This window comes from Ambystoma mexicanum, chromosome 12 (genome assembly GCF_040938575.1).
Source record: "Ambystoma mexicanum isolate Mex_15411 chromosome 12, UKY_AmexF1_1, whole genome shotgun sequence".
Classification (NCBI taxonomy): Eukaryota; Metazoa; Chordata; class Amphibia; order Caudata; family Ambystomatidae; genus Ambystoma; species Ambystoma mexicanum.
The window spans coordinates 1,042,887,677-1,042,915,586 of NC_090936.1; the positions used below are offsets into that span (position 1 = coordinate 1,042,887,677).

Consider the following 27,910-nt stretch of genomic DNA (forward strand, 5'->3'; position numbering starts at 1 on the left):
TCCATCTTGCCAGTCTTCATTAGTGTACACTTATCCATACACTAATATATGTGGTCTTTCCCAACATCCTGGCTCTCCTCCTATCTCCTTTACTCTTGTCCAGGGACATGGCAACTCCTTCAGTGTGATAGTCTTTGTCTCTCCTTTCTCAGGTCTGTCAGTATGTACTGCAATTCTTCATCTAGCTGCCAATAATTGTTCATCATGTATAGTGTCTTTATGTAGTTATCTTCATAGGGGAAGGTCCCTTTGGACATCCATCTCAATGTTGCTGTCATCCATTGGAATCGTTCTTGCATCTGCACCATCATGAGATACATCAGGCATTGTGCTGTTGCTGTGGGTATTTCAGTTGCTATGAACATTTGAGAAGCACTCATGGCGTAAGGGATTAAAGAGCAGACAAAACAGCTCTCCCCGGTGGTTTCCTTACCTACTTTGGTCATGTGTTTGTGCCACATGTTATTAGATACTCATGCTGTGTCAGTGAGATACATATCAACTCCGTGCATGTCTGTGTCAACACTGTGCTAACCTCTTCTTACATTAACAGCAGTGTCTTCTTGTCCACCTGACATGGTTGTCCCCACTGCTGAGGCCGGGGTAATGTTAGTAGGGGGTACATCAGTAGTGATAACGGCTACATAGAGTTGCCAAAACACAATTCCCATTAACCCACTGGGAAGTAATAAACACACCATGATGATACTGTTCTTTATTGTTTCCTTCATACCCACTTACGCTGATGGGTCATTATCAGCCTGATGAGATGATAAAGTTGCCCGCTTGAAATTCGTGAAGAAAAGCATTATTATGTTAGTGCTTGTCAGTACCCTCAACCTCTGCGAACGAAATAATCCATTATTGCAAAGGCAAAGACCTCCTCCCAGACTTTCCTTACTGAGGGGTCTCTCAATGTGGCCAACACTAGGAACACTCTGTGTTCAAGTTGTGGGTATGTTTGGGCCAGATATTCTCAAAATCTGAGGACACTTCCTCGTCGATCTCCTCACCTTGCTCTTCAGAGGATTCCTATGGAAAATTCACTCTTCTTCTTCCGCCGTCTGGATTCAGTCTTCTTTTCTTTTTTCTTGAAGAGATAAGGGTGAGCTCCTCCGGAGGCCACTTTGCCTGAATGACCAACACGCCAGGCAGTGTGGACTCCGATGAGCCAACCCCTGACCAGGAAAAAAACCTTAGGGCAGAAAAAACCCTAGAGGTCTTTATCAAAACTGGAAAGATCTTTGGGAGGCTTTACACTGGGAGGTTGAGGTTCCAGGTCCCAATGCAATGGGATGTGGAATTGCAGGAGAGAGGAGCGAGGTCAAAGGAATAAGCACCAGTCTGAATGGTGAGACACAACCACGGAGTGTGAATGGTAACACAGCTGTAGGAAAATGAGCTGCCTCCAAGGAGGGAGCACGGAAAGAGGAAAGAAAAACAATGCTACCAGCAAGATGGGAGGAGGCACAGCTGAATGAAGGGCAGATGCCTGTGGTAGCGTGTAGTGACAGAACAGCAGGAAACGGGGGATACCGCTATGTGCTGTGAGATGTCTGCAAAGGAGAATGAAAAACTGCTGTGCACAGAAAAGGAGCAAGCTGGAAAGGAGTACACTGCTGTGCACTGTGAGATGCCTGCAAGGGAGGAGGGAAAGCTGCTGTGCATGGCAAGGAGCCAGTGGAAGAGGAGCACCCACTGCACACAGAGTGTAGTGGGCAGCACAGGAATGCAGGGCAACAAACAGCACGGATAAACAGAGCAGGGAAAGAAGTGAACTACAAGCATCTTACCCCAGAGAGAAAATGAGGGTTGCAACGCTCCGACTGGTGGATGTGCTGCCAGTATAAGCCTGCGTCAGCCATCTTGAAAAAGACTAGACCACTGCACAATGCGGATGGGAGAAAGTGGAGTGACAAACAGAGCCCCCAACGCTTCCATAGTCTCCAGGGCTGGTGCATGACAGATATTCTACAAAGACAAGGTAATATGCTGAAGGGGATCGGGCTCCGAATCGTCTGGGTCTCCTTATATAGTGCACTAACTGATTGGAAATTGCTTTCAGCTGATGAATGGGAGGTAACATCAGGACAGTTCCCTAAACAACCCTCACAACATTTACGTAGACCTGCATGCGCGGAAATAAAAAGTAACAAATAGACAGTGTTTTATTTGTCCCTTTGTACAAGTGTTTCTATTGCACCTGCTACTTGTGATAGTCGAACCATGGGATGTTCTTATCTCCCTAACTCTGTAATGTCCACTCGCACTCATAACTCATCAAGGTCTTGAACGTTGGCCTTGTTGGTCACTGCAATTATGTTGCCAGGTGAGGCCCCTGCTTTGTATCTGCTACTGCCCCAACCACATGAGGTCTGGTAATCCGTGGTGCATTCCAATTCCGAATAAAATTCTGGAGAAGGACAATGTCCCCCACCTTCACTAACTGTTTAAATTCAAGTCATCGCAGTCAATGTCTTTGTTGTCTTCAGGCCTGCCCTGGGTCTGCTGTATCTGGTGAGATATAAGAAGCACTAGAAACCAGAGAAGTAATATATGCATACATTTTGTGACCTAGCACATTTGGTTGCGGGGGATACACACAGGCAAATGTGTGTTTAATGCCTAGCAGGGTTGTGATGTAAAGACAAGTGTGTGGAGCTACGAGCTCCATGCAAACAAAGAAAAGTGCGTGGTAGCAGGCGCCACGCAGCCCTGTAGTCAGGCAGGCCCAGCCAGGCAGTGAGCCATGCGCTTGCAAGCTGCAAGCAGAGAGAGAACAAACAAGCAAACAGATTCCCATGTCGTGACGGTGTCCAAAAAAGAGTGCCGGTGCTGCCCACCAGCCCAAATTAAGCACTGCTGTGCACTCAACTTCCTGAAATGAAGTTTAAACCTTCAGCATCCAAAATTGTTAATGCCAGAATAAATATGTCAATCGGAAACAAACTCTCGCCACCATGTGCACTGCAATGCGCTTTGCTATATTCTCAGGAAGCAATTCAGTCTTTGCTCCTGTTTTCTTGCCTTAGATGTGTATGTAGATCTTGGGCACTAGGTTATGTGCCATTCAGGGACGTCATTTCACCAAAATGCCAGGGGTAGCGGAAGTGACATCACACAACCCGTGACCTCTGATGACATTACAGGTAGTGATGACATTTGACCCGGCCCCAAAATTACATCACAGGAAGCGATGGAACACGACCTTTCAACCCTTGATAAAACAGTATGTGGCATTATATATCATTGTTTCTAAGTACACGAGGAAAATATCACTATCATGTGATATAAATTTCATATAAGAATGGATCACCATATGTATCGTTAATATCAGTGTGTATAGGCCCATAATACCAAATTACTATGAATGCAAGCATACGACCAAGCCCAAATGATAATGATGTGTAATTATAAAGCTCTTACGCTTAAGCGCTTTATATAGAACAAATATACATACAATATCAACCAACCTGTGTTGGTACTCATTTATCAACCTCAAATGGATGAAAGGCTGAGATGAGATGTTTAAGAATAGACTAAATCAGTGACTCACACCCTGAAGTGTGCTTGAAATAAGCTTTTAATGAGTCTAAGCAATTATTGTATAGAATTCCAGAAAGACACATTATTTGTTATTCCTATTCTTTCTTATTTAGGGTTACTGCTCAAATTGTTCCACTTGTGGAACACCCTATTTTGAAGAAGCTTTAACAAGAAAGACAGCCATTCCAGAAACAAAGAGCCATATGGCGCTGGCAACAGCCCAGGAGCTTACATTTAAAAAATGATGCCCTTCTCGTCATCAATCTTGTACATGCAGATTCCAGTGCCTTTGGCCTGCACTATGCCTGGCACCTTCTGCCTCCTTTTTTCTCAAGTGTCACCATTTCTTTTCCTCTATGAAGTTGTAATTTGCCACCTATCCTGGAAACTCTTGTTCCCCTCCCCTTTTGTTTTAGGACAGGCAAAGTGTGACTTCAAGGGGCAAAAAGTCATTTCTCATTAAATCCAAACTTTAGACAAGCATTCTAGCAAGATCTGCAATATACAGATTGGCTGAGGTGTGTGTGGATGCAGATATTATAAAAGGTGTCAGTGCAGCGGAGAGGAGTATGTACAGACATATGTATGTATTTTGATTTTTATACTGTGCAAACCTCGATAACATGCAATAGAGTTTTGTTTTGCCTGAGCGAGGAACCATTTCAAATTGTGTTCCGAGGCAAATAAAGACAACAAAAAGACGAAGAGAAGGTAGAAGCAGATGGCAAGGTCATGCTGCACGAGTGGGTCATTGAGCACAAGTTACCAGTGGCATCCTAGGATAGGGCTGGGGGCTCTGGCATCCCCAGAAAAATGTTGTGTTCCCCCTTGTGCCCCCCTTACCCAGGGACAGATGTCTGAGGACCTGCCCTGAGAGTGTTGCCAAGTCCGCTTAAAGTGGGCTTGTTGACTTTGCAGCAGCAAAGCACATTACATCTCACTGCTGAACAGAGCTCCTTGACTGTCTAGCACACAGCCCTGCCCTTTATCGTGGCCTTAATTGCCTGCAATTACTCCTTTCTCTTATGTCTTTTCTGGTACATTCTGTATTCCATCTGAGAGACTCCTAACAGCTGGTTTACCTAGTACACGGATGTACACTTACAAGATAAATAAAGTTACACAAAAATGCTTACTAGTTAGTAATTAAGTCTACTACTTAAACATGGAAACATTGGATTGCATTATATGGATAGTTAAATGTTCTTTAAAAGTTTTACAGCAAGCTGGAAGTTTGTGACAAATGTAATATTTAGACTAGTGACTTTACTACAAAACCTTTTTTAGTGAGTTTTAAAGTGAGAAAAGTACAGTTGTGTAAAAGGTAGGCTTTATTCAGGCTTGCATTATTTTGCATTCTGCGACTTAAATATGTTTCCTTTCAGGATGTGGAAAATAAAACTACAACAATATTCTTTTGGCTTAACATGTTTCACTAAGGAATTACATATTATATGATATGATGTGATAAGTCATTTATAACGCGCCTGTACACACGTTTTTCTAGGCGTGACAAGACAAGGAAGGGAGGACAGAGATAGGACAAAACAGCGATCTTATTAGGCCTTTTGTCATTCAGATCGCGCAAGTGAGGGGGGAAAACGGGGGTTAAGTGCCAGGGGGATGGGGGAAAGTGCAGGTAGCTCATAAGGGCTGCTGGTAAGTGGTTCATAAGTACAGAGAGTCTGGGGTACTGTAGGGTTCCAGATACAGACCTCTAAGTGCATGGGAGGCCCGGAGGCAGTGCAAGGGCAAATGGACATGCAGGAGCCAGGACCCGAAGTTCAGAGGGTGGCCAGGTGATCAGTGTGCAGAGCAGTCAGGGACACCAGCGAGGGAGAGAAAACGCAGAAGCGAAAAGAAAGGTCTTGAGTTGCTTCCGGAACCGGAGGTGGTCATGCTCAAGTTTGCGAGAGGCAGGGAGGCTGTTCCAGAGGGGGGGGGGGGGCAGCAGATGAAAGATATCTAGCCCCCACTCTCTGTCTGATTAAGCGTCTGACCCTCAGAGAGTTGAAAATGGAGGAGTGGAGGGCTTGAGAAGGAAGACGCTTAGGAGGAAAAAGTTGGAGGTAGTGCAGTCCCTGGCCCCAGGAAGCCTTTTGAACGATGCAAAGGGTCTCGCACTTGATCCTTGCAGTGACAGGGAAACAATGGACAGATTTCAGAGCTGGAGAGATACAATCCCTCAGCTTGAGGCCAATGACAAGCCTTGCTGTCCTGTTCTGGATAAGTTGTAAAGGGTGAAGAGTAGAGGCAGGTAGATTTAGAATCAGGCTGTTACAGTAGTCCACCCTAGAGAGGACCAGGGCTCTGGAGACAGTGAGCTTCTGGGGGAAGTGAACAAAAGAAGAATACCTCTGAAGAGGTGTAACTGATAATATGTCTTCTTAGAGATGTCAGAAATGTGAGGAGAGGAGGAGAGGGTGGAGTCCAAGGTGGCCCCAGGGTTCTTAGCCACAAAGGAAGGAGCAGGAAGAGGGCCCAGGGTGGGCAGCCAGAATGAGAGAGGAAAGGAGGGAGCAGGTGTCCCAATGAGGACGATATCAGTCTTTTGGCATTAAGGCAGAGATCATTGAAGGCACGCCATCCCTGAATTGCAGACAGGCAGTCTGGTATGAGAGAAGGACCAGAAATGGCTGCGGGAGCCTCAAGGAGAGGTGGGCGTCAACTGCATAACACTGAAAGTTAGAACAGAAGGTAGAGATGCAGTGGGATAGGGGTCCCAGATAGTGGTTGAAGAGCCAGGGAGAGAGGTTAGACCCCCGGGGAACACCACAAGTGGAAAGAGAATTAGAAGAGAGGAAAGACCCAAGTTGGACATGGGAGGGTAGATCAGTGACATAGCAGGTCAACTAGGCCAGGTCCTGACCAGAGATACCCAGGTTGTCCAGGAGGTGATTGAGCAGGATGGTGTGGTTGACTGTGTCGAAAGCAGAGGATAGATCAAGGAGAATGAGGACAGAAGGAAGGTTATAGTCAAGATTAGGGAGTACGTCTTAACGTGTGTTCATTAGAGCAGTTTCCATGCTTCTGGCTGCTCTGAAGCCAGACTGGTGGTTGTGGAGACAACCAACAGATTCAGTATGTAGATTAATCTGGGAGATGGCCAGCTTTTCCAGGAGTTTTCCCAGGAAAAGGAAGGATCGGCAGAGGGCTTCTTAAGAAGGGGGTGCACAAGGGAGTGCTTAAGGGGGAAAGGGAAGGTTCCAGTGGCAAAGGAGTGATAGTAGAAATCGGCCAAGGCTGGAGTAAGGGTGTCGATGTGGCCCTTAATGGTTCTGGAAGAGCAGGGGCGCACCTGCTTTGACGAGACTTTCATAGATCAGACTGGTCTATAAATGTTTTGATGGGTGAACAGAGGAAAGGAAGGGAAGGTAGTAGGAGAAATGGCCGAAGAGTGGCAGAGGTGGTAGAGGAAGAGGAGGTGGAGGAAGAGAGAGTGGACAGGATGTCCTGAGTTTTAGTGGTGAAAAGAGACACCAAAGCCGTGCAAAGGGCCTTGGAGGGAACATGAGAGGTAGAGACTGCAACAGGATTGGCCAGCTTCTTGCAGATTTTGAAAAGTTTGTCTGAGTCGTTTGAGGCTGTCGAGAAGCGGGCTTGGATGTAGGCTCTCTTCTTCGAGAGGACAGAGAGTCTGTAATGCCTTTGGAGCAGGTGGCAGGCCAATATGTCAGAGGGTGAGCTTGATGCCCTCCACTTGCTCTCAGCCCCCCTACACTTGCGCTTAAAGGTGGTGAGGTCGGAATCCTTCCAAGAGTTGCACTTGGATTGAGGCTTCAAACGGATCCTCATGACAGGGGCAAGGACATCAAGAATGTTAGAGGTAAGTAGGGGGTTGGAGGGTGGAGGTGTGGGTAGGGGTAGGGGTGGGTGGGGGTGTGGGTAGGGGTTTGGACAAGTCGGTAATGTTCAGGGGAGAAAAGATCTAAGATTATTTCAAAAAAATAATCTTCGGTCTTTTCTCCCTCGAACATTTTGACTTTGGTAAAACAACTCCAAATCACTGAGAAGGTGGGTGGCAGTGCTGGGGTCAGCTTATCCTGAGGGGTAGAGAGAGAACGGTGGGATGAAAGAAGAAAGTGGTCACTCCAAGAGAGAGGAGTGATGAGAGGGTTGGAGAGGGGAAGGTCTGAGGAGATCAGAACATCCAGGGTGTGCCCTGCAGAATGAGTTGGGCCAGAGGGAAGAATAGAGTGAGAGAGAGAGTTGCAGACGTTGCGAAAGAGCCCAGGAGGGGGGCTAGTAGCATCCAGGTGGATGTTCAGGTCTCTGAGAAGTTGAGAGGTAGAGGCAGGGAGGGAGGAGGAGAGGTCAGCCCACTCAGAGAGGAAAAGGGCGACCTGGCCAGGTGGCCTATAGAGTGTGAACACAGTCAGAGAGAGGCCAGGAGAGATAGAGAGCCTGCAGACCAGGCATTCAAAGGAGGAGTAGTCCTGCATTGGAATGACAGAAGCAGGGATCCACTCTGGGAAATTCAGGGCTATACCCCCACAGGGATGGTTGGTTCTGGGTTGGGAGAGGATCGTGTAGCCATCTGGAAGGAGAGTATCAAAACTTGTGACAGAGCTGGCCGTGAACCATGTCTCGGTGAGACAGAGTACCTCCAAATCAAGCTCTTCCAGGAGACGGCAGATGTCAGAGGAGTGTTTGACTGCGGAGCGAGAGTTAAGAGTAGCAATGTGGAACAGGTTGACACCTTTTCAGGACTCCGTGGAGGTGTACATGATGAGGTATGCCCTGTGGAAGTATTAGAGGTGCCCGAGAATGGGCAGAGGAGGAGGGAAGAGAAGGCAGGGTAGTCAGAGAGGAAGAAGAGAGTGCCAGAGAGGTGCCTGAAGGAGGAGGCAACAGGGTGGCCAAAGAAGCAGCAGATGGTGCAAGAGAGGTGCGGAGGACGGAGGCAACAGTGCAGCCAAAGAAGCAGCTGAGGGTACCAGAGAGTTGGCGGAGGAAGGAGGTGGCAGAGGAGCCAGAGACGGGTAAACAGGGATAGCAGAAGAAGAAAGGAAGTTGATAAGGTGCGTGAAGCGTCTATCAAAAAAAGGAGGAGATTGGCTTGAGGACCCTGGACCATTTAAGTAGACATTAATGATGCTCTTAGAGGAGTGGAAGGGGGCAGGAGTGCCTCCCACCGGGTGCCACCATTAATGGTAGAGGAGGAAAAAGGAGAGAGAACAGAGACCATATGGAGGGTCCATAGTCCTGGAGAGGGAACAACAAACAGGATGTTGGTAAGGGTCTGTCTGGAGGAAGCACTAGTCTCGGTATCAGGGATAGGGAGGCGTGGGCTAGAGACCAGGATGTCCCTTTTGAGCTTCTTCCTGCCAGACTTAGTGAGAGAGATAGGATAGTCGATAGAATAGCAGTTTGAGAAGATAGGGGAGACAGAGGGTAGAGGGTGCGTGCGGAAAGTAGAGTGCGGAGGGGCGGGGGAGCCCAAGCTGGAGGGTGGGGTCCCAAACAAGGGGCAGACAGGAGGGGCACACAGGAAAAAACACAAACAGAGAGGGGGAGCAAGCACCATAGAGGGTGCGGGCGGAAAGAAGAGGGGTGCGGGGGAGATTATAAAGTTACCAGGTTAAAAGGTTACCAAATTATAAGGATACTTTCATTTGAGATATGTGTATTTTGCAAGTAAACTATCAGAACTCTCATGTTGCCAGTGGCCAGGCATGAGAAGTACAGTAGAACAGAAATTGAGTCAAAAGCTACCCTAACCAGAGGTGTATTGAGCTAGCAGCCTTCTAGCTCCACTGCAAACTCGGTGACCCCATGTCACGCCTCTGGTTAGGGTAGCTTTTGACTCAATTTCTGTTCTACTGTACTTTTCAGCCTCTCGAGTCAAGCCCCCATACAAAAAAGAGGGTACACCCACCTATCTCTCATCCCTTCAGGCATGAGAAGGCCATCCAGTCCTGTTTTTACCCCTCTGGATTCTGGGACTTGCCTTTTTTTCTATCCCATTCGAAATTTAGGAAAACTACACATCTCACATTTACAAGCAGTAAAAGAGAACTGGGTCGCCTTCTCAAGCATGGCCATGGGGAAACTTCAGCACTCTGTCTATCAGGCAGTATTATGGTAGGCTTTGAAATCTAAAATTTACATATTTGTAACAAGTGGAGCTTGAAAGTTATGTGTTCAAATGCCTAAAATGTAGATTGGGTTACAATTACAGTTTTACTGTTTAACCAAAGTGTGTGATCCTGGGAAAATAATGTAATCGCTTCATGTATAGTGGACTGACCTCAGCAGAGCCAACAATTATTTTCTCCTTTGTTGCTGCCAGTCACCAAAATGGTGTGGGCCATCCATAGTATGGCCCCACAGGAGAATGAGAGAAACATTTTGCTATGCCCTGTTATGCTATGTTATAGAGTTGTGTATAGTACACAGCCCACCATTTTCACGGTTTCGTGGGTTTTTAGGATCTTCAATAGGTGGGGTAGGAGATTAATGCAGAAGCAGGGGAAGGTTGCTTTGTTGCAATGTTGAGGTGTGCATGATCTGAAAATGTAGGATTCTCTGTGGTGTGCAAGCTTGATATATGTTGTGAGTTGTCTGGAGCATTAGTTAATATGTGCTACAGGTTGGCAACTTAAATTGATTATGTGATTATTGTGTCTGTCCTTGTGGGCAGCTGTATTGGTGTATCTGTGGTAGGTGAGTGTGGTATTTAGTGCATTTCTTCGGGGTGTTATGTCTATTGTGTAATCCGTATTGGTTCAGTGAGGAGTTGTATGTGAGGATGGGTTGTTTATTAGGGGGGTGTAGAGTGATTTTCAGGTAGTTACTGTTACCATACATTGCTCAATAGACCACCTGATAAGAACTGGGAGAAACCTTTTTCACTTTGGAAAAATCACAGTGATTTATTTGCTTATATAAATGGAAAACATTATTATGTGTCTTAGACTCCGGTGTTGTGGGGGAAAGGATGACAGGTTTGGGGCTTGTGGTCTGGCCTCTGGCTGTTGAGGAGGCAGTATTCCAGGTATGGGGCTTGGGTTCTGGTGGTGGGACTGCAGAATTGCAGATATGGGGCCTAGGCTATGTTGATGGGGAGGCAGGATGCTATGTACGGGCCTGGACTATGGTGGTGGGGAGGCCGGATGCCAGGTATGCAGCTTGCGTTCTGGCCTCTGGCTGTTGAGGCGGCAGGATGGTGGGTATGAGGCCTGGGCTATGGAGGTGGGGAGGCACAATGACAGGTATGGGGCCTGGGCCCTGGGTAATGGGATGAGGGGTAATAGACCAGGTATGGGGCCTGGGATCTGGTGGAGGAGAGGCATGATACCAGGTATGTGGCCTGGGCTCTGGGGAGGCAGGATGCCAGGTATGGGGACTAGGCTCTGCATGGTGGGAGCGAAAGCATGCTAGGTATTGGGCCTGGGCTCTGGGGAGGCAGGACGCCATGTATGGGGCCTGGGCTATGCATGGGGGGGTAGAAGGATTTTAGGTAAGGAGTCTGGGTTCTGTCGGTAGGGAGGTGTTAGGGTTGCTTCCTCCATGTGTGTTTGAGGTGTGTTTGTTTGTTGTAGGAAAGGAGGTGTTAGGGTTGGCTCTTATACTTGCATGTGTGCTGAGCCAGGATTGATGTCATCATCGGAATGTAGGCTTTGAGTGTGGAGTGTGAGATTAGAATGTTTAGAGTTGAATGGGGTCTAACCCAGGCAGTTAGATTATGTGAGCCTGGGTGGTGGGAGCCAGTGGGCTACTGTCCCTGTCCCTGTCCCTTTCCTCTTCACTCCTAATAACTATGACATCTGATCCTTGTAACAGAAGAACCCTAATAAAGTAGCCACTATGCGTACCTGGCCTGTGTATCCTGAGTGTCCCTTGGAGTGAACCCTATGACCAAGAGCCGGTCATAACAGGAGGTGGGATGCCAGCTATGGTGCTTGGGTGCTGGTGGTGGGGAGGCAGGATGCCAGGAATAGGCCCTGCGTTCTGGGAAATTTGTGGGGGCAGGTTGGTGGAGGCTCTGTGCATTGAATGCTTTGTCTAGTTTAAAAGTGAGGGGTACACCAGGACATAGCTTGCCTTCCAGCAGGGTAGGGTCTCCCAGATCTGTGAAATCCCCATAGGATTCAAAGCTATCTAACCTAAACGTTCATGGATTCATGTACTGTGCTAGACGTAATGCTTTAAAGAAAATCACTATGATGAGCTGGGGAAAGGGATGATTTATTTTGTAGAAACCACTGGCAGTCATAAGGTGTCTGTAGGTGTAAATGAAGATCCCCTGGTATCACCAGGGTTCTTGATTCAGGAAGCTGTGTTCTTTAGAGAAACTGTGTTGTTTTCCATGTGTTGTTATCTTGCCACGCAATGTGTCCTATTCCAATGTTGGCATCTCCTCCTAAGAATCCTGCCCAACTTGTTATTAACTACCTAATGCGCTTTGCAAACTGCCTCGCATAACCACATCAGACAAAAAGAAACGGTTGCTTAGCAGCTCTCAATGACTTATCAAGCAATTGGAATGCTTAAATGACAGTTCACAAGCATAGTTATGCATTTGCATTTTACAAGCCGTTCATGTATCCTCTATCCATTAGGTTAACGTCTTAGAAATGTTGACTGACTGTTTATTTAGCTAATTTACATTTATTTGTTCCTGCCCTGTGGATGCCTAGGTATGGATTAGCAATGCTTGATTAGGGCATTTTGGAAGCAGTGTGCATGCTCAGTCATTGCTTAAGAAATGCCTTTCATTTTGACTAGGGATTAACTGCAGTCACATAGATTTGGGGGTATGGAGGGTGGTTAAGGATGTGCTATTTAGTGCTGAGGAGAGGGGAAGTGTGACTGCATTCATCTGTCAATTGGCAAACACCAATTATAGCCCACTGTTACTGGACTGTTTTAATCTTGTGGTGAGGCCTGTAAGACTTCTTTGCGTAATATTTGATTAACGCATTGTTTCTGGTAAAATGTCTGTGTGGCTCATTTTTGTAGTGAAAATATAAATGTGCTGAATGGATCTGTTGTAGGAGACATTCCTCCTTGAGGCACTTGGCACAGAGCCTCACAGAAGGCCACACTAGATTATGTATTTAGTGATAAGAAATTTGCGAATTTAGTTACCTCATTAACCATTAAAACAACGGAATTGAGTGACCATCATCAATTATGTCTTATGTGGACTTGGCCATCGTATCAAATGAATCAGCATCGCAACACGCATACAATTCAAGTTGCTGTTAACAATGCAGTTAATCGGATGCGGTGGACAGCAAACAAGCTTGTCCAACTGGAACAATCCCTTACAAATGCTTATGGTAGATCAAACCTTTGCGATGAAGGTTGTTATGTCAGACCGATGCAAAGGTTTGCGCAGGGCAGGGCGCCCGACGGTCAACTCACACAAACACCTGCATGCTTTTGATATAGAATTAAAGGAGAAGACGGCCCAGTTAAGGCAAACGACCCGAAGCCTCAAAAGTGAACCTTCAGCCACCAGGGCCACCTACATTAGGCACCTGAAATCTGTATATAAAAACTGGTTGCGTGGCAGAAAGGCAATTCAGTATTAGAAAGATGGTGAAAAAATGATCCACCAAATAATGACGAAGTCAACGGGGGGAATATGGGCCCTTCTGAACGAAGTGCAACATAAAATTCAGACCTCCGTTCAAATAAATCCTATTACCGAAAGAGCATGGAGAGACTATTATGGTGAAGTCTATTGATCGCCCTTCCCTGGATGTGAAGTCAATTAATAATAAATCTTGATCATGAACTCATATTTGATAAGGATGATACACTGTATATCTAAGCTGAGTAGATCCAGAGCTACAGGGCCAGACGGTTTTCATAATTGTGCTTTGAAACAAAACCCTCATGCATGGGCCTCTATTTTATATGTAGTGTACAAGCACATTATGAGAACCGGCAAAATACCAATTTCCTGGAAGAAATCAATAATCTTGCCTATATTTAAAAAGGCAGCTAGATCGGATCCAAAATCATATCGACGTATCGCCCTCCTGGATTGTCCAGGCAAGATATTTGCACAATTAGTATTGACGGAATTCAATAAATGGTTAACAAATGCATAACTCAGGGATCCCATCCAGACAGGTTTTCTTCCAGGTCTGGGATCAGCCATCAATTTGGTGACATTAACCTCAATTATACAACATGCAAAACAATGTAAACAGCCCATCTATGCAGCTTTCATAGACTTCCGCAACGCTTTTTATGCCGTCCCTAGAGAGCTATTATTAAAAAAATTATCAGGTTATGGCTGTCCAATGGCTCATTGACCTGCACTCGGACACCAGTATTCAAGTCTGTTTAAGTTGCGATCTACCTCAATTCAAACAGACTGAGGGCTAAAGCAAGGGTGCTTACTAGCCTCAGCAGTGTTTAATGTCTTCATTGCTGACATAGGTGTGTGTATCAAAGGTCTACTAACCGACGCACCGAGATCAAAGGGATCTCCTATAAATTGGCTCATGTACGCAGATGACATGATTTTGATGTCTAAAACACCAAAAGGCCTGAAAATAATGCTAACAGCGTTGGATATCTATTCCCAGAATAATTGCATAACAATCAATACAAATAAAACTCAAATTATACAATTTGGAAATTTGAAGCAAAGAAATATCTACCACTCTTGGCAGCTACAAAACATCAAACTACAAGTAGTCCCACACTACACTTATCTAAGAGTCATTGTCAACAACCATCCATTAGATAAACCATACGAGGAAAATATAAAACACAAAATATCTATCAACAGCAATATCCAAAATAAAAATCAGTATAGCAAAATATTGCAAATTTACGATTGGACCAATAATAACATACTATAAACAGAAAATGACACCGATACTACTCTATGGTACAGAAACCATATTGGTACAGAAACCATATTCCCATTGGGCAAAATTTTAAGGATTATACTGGAAAAAAGCTCTCGGTCTACCCATGTCTGAATCGATTGCAGTAATTAGGCATGAACTAGGCTTAATATCCTTATAGGCATTGTATATGTGCAAATTATGCTCATTGTATCGTAAATTTATTATGGTTGAACAGACAAATAGACTCCTATTGTTAAGGTTCCATGTAATAATGTCCCCTCAAAAATATCGCCATGCAAAAATGTGTTACGCTCACCTGGTCCCCACAGGGGCGTCGATCGGACCCGGACAGCTGCTGTCTCCACCAACGTGATGCGTAGTGCTGAGATGACTGTCTGGACTGGTCCGACTAATCTCGTCTGCTTGATCCGTAGAAATATTCTCCTGCAAGTGGAGAAAGGGATTTAACCACCCGTGGATTTCAGTACGGCCCCCTCCCACTGTTCTCCCTTCTGGTCACCTCCGATATCCCCTTAAGAGCCTCACCTTATGTTTTTGAATGATGAGCTCTCCATCCTGCATGGATTGCAGGGGCGTGTTGAATGCCAGTTATTTCACTGGTTTGTTGAAGGCGTGGAAGAGTTTCCGCCGAGTATTGACTCCTAGGTTCCTGGCAATATCCAGTAAGTATCAAGTTCATAGAGTTCAATATGTCCGATGTTCACTCTTGTCCCCCCTTCTTTGTCTTGCAGCTGAGATCGTGAGAAGATGCTCTTGTGGCAACTGGTGGCGCTCAGGTAAGAGTCTGTATTACCCGGCGCTGTCCGGTAACTGTTGCACGTGTTTGACGTGTTGTTTTATCTCCCTTTGCAGATGCGGCACATGAAGATGTGGGGAATTATAGAATAATGCCTCCGGTGGTAGATCAGGTAAGTCTATGGTGATAATAGTTATCTGTGTTGGTTTTCTCGGCTCACCTTGTTGTTTTCTTTTGTCCCGCAGGTGCCAGAGTTCGGCTAAGAGATGATGGAGGCAGCGCCTAATCGAAAGATGCTGTGAAGACTGGTGAGTCTGGCGCGGCGCTGCAGCTGGGGATGCGGCGCGTACAGAAATGATGCTCTTTCCAGGTCCGGAGGCGAGATGAATCCGAAATCAGGTGAGGAATTAGAAAATAGTTCGTTTTAACCTTGTCCTTCTCTTCCCTCTTTGTTTTAGGAACTCCAGATGCGAGGCGGGTATGGCAGAAGACTGGATGCAGACTGCAGGCACGGTGAGCGTTACGCTGCTGAATGCAGAATAACGCGAAGCATGTGCTGCTGATCGGGCGTGGTTTAAATAGCCTCCAAAGTAGTTCCAGGTAAGAAGTTCCCAAGAACCACACCCGAGTAAAAAATAGTTCCTATAACAAAATAGTCCCACCCAAGCCTCACGTTGGCTTGGACTCACTAGCAGCATGGTCTGCATCAGGTAAGTAAAGTTTATGAGCCTGGCGCCTATGGAGCCAGGACTGATTTCCATGATGAGCCTGGCGCCTAAGGCGCCAGGACTGATCCCAAACAGCCCCCAGCCGGGGCTGTTGGGGTTTTAGTAAATATCTGGATGCTTGCTCCCGGAGCTGATGGGCTTGCTCCTGATGCCCGGGGGTAGGCATCATGACAGCACTCCCCCCCAAGGCCCCTCCTAAAGTTGTTCTTCTCCTTGGTCCTGGTTTGTCTGGGAAGTCCCGATGGAATCTCTTCACCAACCGAGATGCATGAACGTGGTCACTAGGCTCCCATGACCTTTCTTGTGGTCCGTAGCCCTTCCAATCGATTAAATAAAAAAGTTTTGATTTAACCATCTTGGAGTCCAGAATATTTTTTACCTCAAATTCAGGTTCTCCATCTATCAAGATGGGGTCGGTGGTTTGGTTAATCTTGTTCCTGGTTGAACTGGTTTTAAAAGTGAAACATGAAAGACAGGATGAATGCGCATATTAGAGGGTAATTCCAATTTGACGGCCACTGGGTTGATAATGGCCTTAATGGAGTAAGATCCCAAATATCTAGGGTTAAAAGTCCGAGCTCCCTTCAGAGGAATGTGTTTTGTAGCCAGCCAAACTTGATCCCCAATCTGGTATCGTGGAGTTTCACTTCTCTGTTGATCAGCATTTTTCTTATATTTCTCTTTTGCTTGTTTCAAATGTTCTGTCGCCTCCTTAAAGGCTTGTGTAATAGTAGAGTGCAAATGACTAACTGCGGGCATTTCTAAATGCTGAGGTGAATCTAGTTCTGAGGTTCGAGGATGATGTCCATATATGGTATAAAAGGGGCTTTGTCCGGTAACTGAATGTACAGAGTTGTTGTATGCATACTCGGAGATCCATAAAATATCTTTCCAATTACTTTCGGTCTGGTGTAGCATGCAATGTAGGTACTGTTCAAGGGTCTAGTTGGTCCTCTCCGTTTGACCATCGGTCTGGGGGTGGTGACTGGTTGATAATCTCACGTCAATTTGTGCCAATTGACAACATGTCTTCCAAAAATGTGAAATTAATTGACTACTTCGGTCAGAGACCAATACGGAAGGAAATCCGTGTATTCGAACAATGTTTTTGAAGAACTCCTTGGCCAGAATTGAGGCAGATGGTAATCCCTTTAAAGGAATAAAGTGGGCCATCTTGGAAAAAAGATCTACAATAACGAGAATGGTGTTAAATCCATTACATGGAGGTAGATCTGTAATAAAGTCTAAAGATAAGGTGTGCCATGGTGTAGGTGGAATATCCAGAGGTTGTAAAAGGCCAGCTGGTTTTTTCTTCTGACTTTTATTTTGGGCGCAAATGCCACAAGACATCACAAATGACTTTACGTCTTTTCGCCAGGTGGGCCACCAGAATTGTCTCTTAATTTTAGCCTCTGTTTTTGCGATGCCTGGGTGTCCTTCCATCAGGTTGTCATGATAATTGGAAATAACGAGTTCTTGTAGTTCCTTGTGTGGTAGAAATAGTCGCCCTTGATAATAAGGTAGGTCATTGATGACTGAGTAGTCCGGGCCTTTCCTTACCCAGGCCTGCAGGGCTGTTGGATCGAAAGAGTTGTTGGATTTTTCCCTGAATATCCACTAGTGTCTGTAGAGTAGTTATGCCAAGAATTCTTTGTTCTGAAATTATAGGCACCGGTTCCGGGTTCGCATATGCTTCACCCATTCCTATTCGGAATAAGGCATCTGCCTTGCCATTTTTACAGCCTGGTCGATAAGTGATCACGAAATCGAACTCGGCAAAGAACAATGCCCATCGAAGTTGGCGCGACGATTGGGCTTTGGCTGTTTTTAAATACTGCAGGTTCCGGTGATCGATGATTACAGTAATGGTATGCCTGGCACCGAGAAGGTAATGCCGCCAAGCCTTGAAGGCGGATTTGATGGCTAATAACTCTTTATCGGTAATCGCATAATTTAACTCGGGTGCCGAGAACTTTCTGGACCAAAATGCTACTGGGTGAAGTTGACTGGTTTCAGGATCCTTCTGGGACAGGACAACTCCCATGGCTAAACTGGATGCATCAGTTTCAACTATGTATGGAAGTTCAGGGCGTGGATGCTTTAAGACAGGTGCAGACGTGAATTTTGCTTTCAGCTCTTGGAAGGCCTTTTCAGCTTCTTCAGTCCACAAGAAGCGTTTGTTTTTTCGCAAAAGTGCTGTGATAGGGTGTACAACATGTGAGAAATCCGGAATGAATCTGCGGTAGAAATGAGCAAATCCGAGCATGCTTTGTACCCCTTTAACTGAACTGGGTGGTGGCCACTTGACAATTGCGTCCACCTTTCGAGAGTCCATTCGGACGCCTTTTGGAGTCAGGATAAATCCAAGGAATTCAACTTCCGTAGCATGAAAAACGCATTTTTCCAATTTTGCATATAACTTGTGCTGGCGTAGTTTCTCAAGGACTGCACGAACGTGCTTCACATGGTCTGATTCTGAGGAGGAGTACACTAGAATATCGTCTATGTATACGACGACACAGACGTCAATGAGTTCACGAAGGACATCGTTCATAAAATACTGGAAGCATTGCACAACCCGAAGGGCATCACCTGGTATTCGAATAACCCGTACTTAGCGCGAAAGGCAGTCTTCCATTCGTCGCCTTTCTTTACACGTACCAGATGATATGCCCCTCGGAGATCTAATTTAGTGTAGATGCAAGCGTCCTTTAGTTGGTCTAGTAATTCGGGAATCAGAGGCAATGGGTATCGGTTCTTAACCGTGATCTGATTTAGTGCGCGGTAGTCTATGCACGCTCTGAGGTCACCTTCCTTTTTTGGCACGAAGAACAAAACTGAAGGTGCAGGGGACTTGGATGGCCGAATGAAGCCATTAGCAAGGTATTGGTCCAAGTATTGTCGTAGATGAAGGTTTTCGGGTTCCGTAAGGGCGTAGATCCTACTACATGGAGGTTGTGCACCAGGTATGAGATCGATTTGACAATCGTATGATCTGTGAGGTGGTAAGGTGTTTGCCTGTTCTTTTTGGAAAACATCCTGGAATTCTTGATATTCCTGAGGTAACTGCACGACTGGAGTAGTGACTGTGGCCAGGCCTTTGTTCACGGGTTTTTCCAGATAACAAGTATGTGCACAATCCGGGAAGGTTATTCTCTTCTCTCGCCAATCAATACAAGGATTATGTGCTTCCAACCAAGGTATCCCCAGTATTATTTGGAACTGCAGGGCTTTGGTTAAATCAAACACAATAGTCTCTCGATGCCCATCCTGACCCAATAGTGTCATCTCTGCGGTGGAATGAGTTACAGGCCCAGAGGCAATTTCAGTTCCATCGACTGTGGTGATGACATCTGAAGTTGTCTTTTTGCAAAGAGATAGATTCATCCTAGTAGCCAATTCGTGGTCCACATAGTTTCCTATGGCCCCGCTATCAATGTATGCCCTTACTGCGTGCAAACGTGATGGCTGCCTTGGATCCATGAGGAACATTGGTATGATGAAGTGCGAGGTCTGAGTATCCTTCTTCAAGCTCGGCAAGCGGACCTCTACGCTTGTCGGGCGTGGTCGTTTCCCGAATCAGGCCCTGTTTGATTCTTATCAGCAACTCCGACTACTTTTTTGGATGGTTTTATAGGGCAATCCCGTAGAAAATGTCCCGAGGCCCCACAGTACAGACACAATTGCATCTGCCGTCTCCTTTCTCTTTCCTTTTGAGTTAAGGGTCCCTTGACCCCGCCGATCTGCATCAGTTCTGATGCATTTGTTCCTTTGAGGGTCACATTGGGTGTAACCAATACCCGATTCTCAAACTTAGCTCGATCAGTCTTTCGATTCTGAAGTCGGTGGTCTATCTGGACCACTAAGTCTATATATTCTGCGCAATCCTGGGATGGGTTCACAACTTGGGCCAAAACATCTTTGAGTTCACCCCGAAGTCCACGATGAAATAATGTCATTCATTTTACCTCTGGCCATCCGGTTTCCACCACCAACCTATTGAAGGTTGCGATATAGGTTAGTAGATCCTGGCTACCTTGTCGTAGGGATAAACGTTCGTTATCCAGGGCCTGTCCCTGTGAATGTCTGGCGAATAGTCTTTCCATGCTCAAGTGAAAACCCTAAAAATACCGAAGAAGAGGGTCATCCTGGTTGACTAGTGGAATTGACCAATCCGCTGCGGTGCCACTAAGGTATGATAGTACAAAGGCTACTTTGGCTTGGTCGTTCGGAAAGGCTACAGGTCTGCATAAAAAGTGCAAGCGGCATTGGTTCATGAATGCAGTGAACCTTTTCGGGTCCCCAGCAAAACAATCGGGTGGAGCTAAAGGAATGCTGCCTGGTAGAACCATTTGCCCAGGATTGCTCGATGAAACAGGAGTTGAATTCCCCCCGAGTCCAGGTAATGGTCTTTGCCCAGCTTGGTTTTGCAGCAATTGCCTAGCAAGATCATCAGTGTGCTCCTTTGACACAATCAGTTCTCTCCTGAGGGCATTAGTTTCTTGGTGCGCGGAGTGCCCTACGTTCCCCTAGCAATAGGGCTAGTTGGTTGGTTTCTGAGGTTTCCATTACGCCCGGGTGGGGATTTGTAGAGAGGCTTTGCATTCTGTTACGCTCACCTGGTCCCCACAGGGGCGTCGATCAGTCCCGGACAGCTGCTGTCTCCACCAACGTGATGGGTAGTGCTGAGATGACTGTCTGGACTGGCCCGCCTAATCTCGGCTGCTTGATCCATAGAAATATTCTCCTGCAAGTGGAGAAAGGGATTTAACCACCCGTGGATTTCAGTGACGGCCCCCTCCCACTATTCTCCCTTCTGGTCACCTCCGATATCCCCTTAAGAGCCTCACCTTATGTTTTTGAATGGAAACATTGCAGGGGCGCGTTGAATGCCAGTTACTTCATTGGTTTGTTGAAGGCGTGGAAGATTTTCCGGCGAGTATTGACTCCGAGGTTCCTGGCAATATCCAGTAAGTATCAAGTTCATAGAGTTCAATATGTCCGATGTTCACTCTTGTCCCCCCTTCCTTGTCTTGCAGCTGAGATTGTGAGAAGATGCTCTTGTGGCAACTGGTGGCGCTCAGGTAACAGTCTGTATTACCCGGCGCTGTCCGGTAACTGTTGCACGTGTTTGACGTGTTGCTTTATTTCCCTTTGCAGATGCGGCACATGAAGATGTGGGGAATTATAGAATGCCCCCGGTGTTAGATCAGGTAAGTCTATGGTGATAATAGTTATCTGTGTTGGTTTTCTCAGCTCACCTTGTTGTTTTCTTTTGTCCCGCAGGTGCCAGAGTTCGGCGAAGAAATGATGGAGGCAGCGCCTAATCGAAAGATGCTGTGAAGACTGGTGAGTCAGGCGTGGCGCTGCAGCTGGGGATGTGGCGCGTACAGAAATGATGCTCTTTCCAGGTCCGGAGGCGAGATGAATCCGAAATCAGGTGAGGAATTCGAAAATAGTTCGTTTTAACCTTGTCCTTTTCTTCCCTCTTTGTTCTAGGAGCTCCAGATGCGAGGCGGGCGTGGCAGAAGACTGGATGCAGACTGCAGGCACGGTGAGCGTTACGCTGCTGGATGCAGAATAACGCAAAGCGTGTGCTGCTGATCGGGCGTGGTTTAAATAGCCTCCAAAGTAGTTCCAGGTAAGAAGTTCCCAAGAACCATACCCGAGTAAAAAATAGTTCCTATAACAAAATAGTCCCACCCAAGCCTCATGTTGGCTTGGACTCACTAGCAGCATGGTCTGCATCAGGTAAGTAAAGTCTATGAGCCTGGCACCTATGGCGCCAGGACTGATTTCCAGGATGAGCCTGGCGCCTAAGGCGCCAGGACTGAACCCAAACAGCTACCAGCCGGGGCTGTTGGGGTTTTAGTAAATATCTGGATGCTTGCTCCCGGAGCTGATGGGCTTGGTCCTGATGCCCGGGGGTAGGCATCATGACAAAATGTTGCCGAAAAATGGCCGTTTTTTGAGGGGACATTATTGCATGGAACATGCGGGGGACACCCCTGCAACCCCCAAACCCTTTTTTTAAATGTTTTCTTTTTTTTTGCTGCCCCTATCCCCATATATATGGTCACCCATATAATATCGCCACGACCTTTTCCCGGCGATATTATGTACGGCGACCATATATATGGGGATAATATTACCTGATACCATTGTTAATAGCAGATTACTTGCAAACATCAACTGATCATTTTCCAAAGTTATGGTGAAATAAAGCACAGAGAATTTTGAATGATGCAGATATTTCTACCAGCCTCTTAATTGAGAACCCGGACAAAGCCAAACAGAAGTTATGGAAGTATGACAGGATTCAAACCAGAGAGCATTGTATGCAGTATAAGAACATTAAACAAAATCCTTTTGCCCACAAAAGATTTGGAGTAACAGCAGCATATTTGATAAAGTCGCCAAACCCACAGCATCGTTCAGATTTTCTTCGCTTTAGATTGAACTTGTGGCCAACTAAAGAAATACTGTGTAAATGAAGAATTGAGCTAAGCACAAATATACTGTGTCGTTTTTGTCATCGAGCTCCTGAAACCCTAAGACACTTGATGATAGAGTGTCATGAACTGTTATCCCAAAGGTGTAATTATTTTGATGATAGACTGTCATGAACTGTTATCCCAAAGGTGTAATTATTTTAAGTCCCATTTTGAGGCATGTGTAGATTTAACCCATCATCAGTTATGGCAAGCGTTGTTCCACGCAGATAGGAGACTGATCAGATATGCTATTGTTAACTATTTACAAAAGCTGAATCTAAAGGGATTTGTATAACAACTGGCAATGAAAACTTTAAGAATATCTCAGTGCCAGTGATTTGTAAAATCATGAAGAATTTCTTTTAAGTAGTGACACCCATTGTAACCACATAGTTGAGAATTTAGATGGAACATATATGAATTTTATGCGTTATTGTTCACATTTTATTTTAAATTTTTCTCTTTAGATATGTAAATATTGTATATAAATATTGATGTATATTCAGCCAAACAACGATAACAATAACAAATAATAATAAATGCATTTCATACCTTGAGGTGTTTTACATATTACAAATGCCAACATGATTGCTAAAGGAGAGCATATTAACAAATACAGCAGCCATGAATTCTTCTCTTCCGATCTGCTCTCATCTTCCCCTGCAAAACACACAAACACAGTGCTTTGGTACATTATTGCCTTCAAAGATTATAACACTTAAGGTCACACAACTGTAAACGGGCCTGCCAGCCTGCAGCTGCCCCCTCCCCGTAGCCCATCAGGTACCCTGCCCTTCTTTCCCAAGCCCGCCCATCAGTAATCTGCCCACACAACTGAGAGGAAGCACTTTAAAATGCCCACTGTCACCTTGCTTCACAGCCTCAGCCGAGAAAATCAAGGGCTGAAAGAACCCTGGGGATGAGCGATGTGGGCGACGTGGAGGCAACGGATATGGCTGTGGATTTTTGCTATCAGTCACCTTTCATGGGCTATGTATTTGCACCTTAAAAATTCACACATGCACATTGACACGTTGACTCGTTGACTGATACAGTTCAGTGTGTTCTGTGCAAAATATGCCTCACACTCTCATTCACTTAAATGGTGCAAGCCCCTCATCTTTGAGCACTTGTCTGGTGGTAAGTAAATATGCACATGGTGAGCGAGGTGAAGGCAGCAGTCTTTTTATGGGACGGGACAGGCTGTTGCAGGCTTGCGGCCTATATCTGCAATAGGTTTTTGTGCATCTTCGGAACCTCTATAAAGAAAGTTGCAGTGGTGATTCAGCTCCCGCTCCCTGCACTGCACCATCCTCCCCAAATCTCTCTGCACATGTGCAGGCGCCACCCTAAAATCTACAATCTTTCCCTCCATCCTCACCCCTCTGTTTCCTTCTAACCACTGTCCTCTCTTTCCCTGTTTGATATGGGGCCATCCAGCTACAAAGCACTTTGTGACAATGTAAATATGCAGAAATTTAGAACGAAAATAGTGAGATCATAAAAAATGCACATGCGCAGAAATACACAAGTTAGTTGCCTCGCTGGAGGTTCATTAAGAGATTTGTATTTTCCTCTGGATTACTGAGGTAAAAAATGTGATTTACGATAGAAGAAGATGTAAAAGTAGATTTTAAAAGTGAGTTTCTTCATATGTTGAGTTATGGTACTATCAGGCAAAATTGCAACAGTAGATTTGCAGAGAAGGGGTAACTTGTCTCAATCACAACTTACTCAAGGATTCCATGAATAAACACACATGTATTTATTTTCGTATTTAGAAGTTTTATATACAGCATTATTAGAACACTTGAGGTTGTGCATACCATATGATGATAGCAACTGCAGTGTGGGGGGTCACACCTTACTATATGGCAAGTATACACTGATAAGGTGGTATCATAAGGGCATTTGAGGACTGCTATTGACATATGAGAGTCAAAACCTAATGACTTTGCCAGTGCTTGTTTTATAATTTTCGTAGTTTTTTCATTCATTATTATAATTCATGTTAGTTCTGGACCAAATTCTTAAGTAGTTTATGTGAATTTGCTATGGAAATTATCTTGTAATTCACACTATATGAAGTAATGTCCTATGGGTCTCTAGTGGTAAATACTTCTAAGGTTTCACATCATCTGTATTCTTCTTGTTTTGACCATTGCTTGAATATCCGTGGAACAAGGTCATCTTTTATAAATCGTCCTAATGATATGAATACTAAAATGAACTGTTTGCAGGTTGGTACGTTACCTCGTTTTATCAACAGGGCCCAATCACTTGGGTCCCCACTATAGCTTGCCTCAGCAGGTAGGGAAGCAGTTGTTGTTTACGTCATGAAACAGAGTTCTCGCTACAGTTGTTGCATCCCAAACATCGATGGGTGCAAATGAGATGGAGCAAATATTGCTGCCTCTTTAGTTGTCCAGGAATCCGATGAACATAGCTCAAGAAACACCCAAACTCAACATAACATGATAAACCCCCTTGACTATGGTCTACTGATTAACAATGACATTACATTTACTTGAACGGAGGTCTTCATTTTCAAAAATATTCACGGGACGAAGTGAATTATTGGAAATTGATAAACAGGCAGGAGAATTTTCAAATTAACTGCCAGGAAAACCCAATCTTGGAATCCATATTGGTAGTGCATTTTTCATCTTTGTTTAAACAACCAGTTTGTGGGGAGAATGAGGTATTGAGGTGTGTACCATTGGCTCTGTCTTTTGGCCGGCAGGATGTTGTGTTGATGATTTAACAAAGTAATGATTACTGAGCCCCAGGCCATCGCAGCCTTTGTAACCATTCTTTAAAGATGATCCTAAATTGTGGGCCATTTACTTGTACACCCTATTTAAACAAATATTAGTACTCCAACAGCTCCTGGAAATTTGGCACTGTGCACATGTAATTCCCATTTACAAAAAGGGAAAAAACTTGATCCTTTTAACTATCGTTCAATTGCTTTTTTGGACGCGGATGCAAACATTTTGCATCCCTGGTTTTGAGAGATCTTAACCATTGGGCTGAGCAAAAAGGGATTCTAAAGCGCTTCCAAACGTAATTAGGAAAGGGGTGGGGACCCCCTTGCCAGGAGTAGCAATGGACTGTTTGAAACATATGCCGGTTAAAAGGGCTTCTTCCCCGATATATGTGGCCAGTATCGATCTGTCCCTCGCTTTTGATACTGTTAACCGACAGAACCTGTGGTAGAATCCTAAATTGTGGAACATTTCAACTCCTTTCTCAGTATATTGAACAGTGTACATAATGATTCAATAGTAAGATTTAGGCTCAACCTTCAAGGTGATCTCTCACAGCCTGTGAAAACATTTAAGGGTTGAAGGCAAGGATGAATCTGAGACCCACTTGCATTTAATGTCTATCTATCAGACATCCCCTATCTCTTAAATCCCCACAGATATTTGATGTAAAGGTTTCTTGCCCCTTATACACAGATGCTATTGTTCTATTCGACTGTACATGTCTGAGGCTACAGAGACTCCTCCATGCTTTTTCTTTCTATGCCCAACAGCATAATCTCGCCACTAACCAAAATAAAACACATATTTTGCAGTTTACTTGATATAAGAGCAAACAGCCAAAGAATTTGTGGCTGATGGAACAGAAATTGGAAAATGTGGACAAGCTCTCATATTTGGGACTTAAAATCCGGTCCCAACCTAATAAAAAAACTATGATGATATCGATTAAAAGGAAAGCAAGAGCCTTTGGTTATGAAATGAGACATTTTTTAAATAAATATGGCGAATGTACTATTTCATCAGTAAACATATTTTACGTGTGAAAAGTTATTCCAGCTCTGTTATAGGGTCTAGAGACATACCAGTCTCTGTTTTATAATGATGTTTATTCCCATTGAGAGACTTTTAAAAAGAAATGTATTTGTATTTGTTTTGTACAAAATCCTTTACAAAATAGTCGAATTGTAGTAACGTAAAAATAGAAATAGATAACATTAATCTACATAAAAATACATCTTACATATTTACATTGCGATCGCAAAAGACTGTCACATGGTTCCATGTCATAATAAGAGTTTAGCCAATTCCACAACAAAGCTTCATTTCCACCTTGAGATTAAGCAAGATTTCATGCTTCGTATATAATTAAAATGTAATTAATCAAATAGACCTTTACAATTTTGCGAGTTTACTCATCCTAAGCCTCCGATCGACACAATTTCATGTTAATGATTATCAAAAAGTGAGTAAGAGCAAGTATCATCGACTGGCTTTCACCCCATGTGCACCTCAACTGGACAAAAACTTTCAGTATTCGTTTTTACCGAAATTCTCTAGACCAAATGTTTTTAGCCTTTCAAATTCAAAATGAGGACATGTGGTGATGAGATGTTTTATTGTTTCCAGTTGATTCACATTTGAGCAAAACCGCTACGTTGTATTGTGCGCCCCTTTCACCATTGAGGCCCAATGTTCTGTCCGCTCTTTTGTTTTAAAATGATTACATTTAAACCTCATGTAGAGCGCACATGCTTTGTTGCACGGGAAATCGTATTAGATGTGTACAACCCTGAGATCTTTTGCATGGAAAGCATGCATATTCCTGATGCAAACTATATTTACCCTAGGAATTAATATCTACAGACCAGTCATAAGTGTATAGGTTTTTTTAACACTCACAGGTTTTGTAATTAGTTCCTCTTCATTTGCACCAATTCCGATCAGTAAGGATTGTATTCTTAACTGAAATTTTGCTACAGAAATAGAGGGGGATGTCCCTTAGCATATCATTGAGATCTTCATATAAGGAGTGACTGGGTGGGTCTAGTAATTTGGAGTAATTAATCAGCAGCCTCCATAGATAACTAGATTATAATGAGCTTAACCCCAACTCATGCCTAATGATCACATTAGGTAAGGAACTAGAAAATCCTAGGAACTCCTTCCAGATGGACCCTTGAATACAATTCAGAAATTCACCCATGTCCAAGAGGCACATGTCCAGATCATACAACAGTATTGGTTCAACCTTGGAAATATAATATTCAATAGCTGGCATCAGAGAAAATGTAAAGAGTTTATTAAAAAGAAATTTCATCTGCGACAGCAATGGCCTTAATATGTGTGTTAAGGAGTCCCTCCTCATCACCTGAGAGGAGATGTTACACAAGTTGTATCCAAAGTATCGTAGTTGCAATACATGTTCGATGTGTTCGCCTTCCATGGACCAGGTCATAGTTTTTATTTTTTTACAATCCGAAAATACAATTTTCGATTTCTCTGCATTTGCCTGTAAATTATGTTTTAGAGTGTAAACCGTAAACAGCTGTAGTTTTGTTTGTAGCCCATATGGCGTTCTATCAAAGAGTATTAGGTCATCAGCGAACGCCAACCAGTTTATACGCAATTTTCCTATTCTTACGGGCGTCATACCCTGACCTTTCCATATCTCATCAAGATCACACAAGTAAAGATTAAACAAGGTGGACGCCAAGTTACATCCCTGTTTGACCCCAACGTATATGTGCATAGCACCTGTGAGCGAGCCCTCCTGGTTGATGCGTACTCTGTATGT

The 27,910-nt window shown here is 44.6% G+C and overlaps 1 long non-coding RNA gene across 2 annotated transcripts in view; it reads right to left on the bottom strand.

Annotated features, from left to right (window-relative positions):
- The window catches only part of LOC138514226 (uncharacterized), a 468,254-nt gene that overhangs the window by 222,554 nt on the left and 217,790 nt on the right, over positions 1-27,910 (bottom strand). For both annotated transcript variants that reach the window (XR_011281898.1, XR_011281897.1), the window contains one exon: positions 22,898-23,005. This is a non-coding gene — a long non-coding RNA (uncharacterized lncRNA). The remainder of the gene's footprint in view (positions 1-22,897; positions 23,006-27,910) is intronic.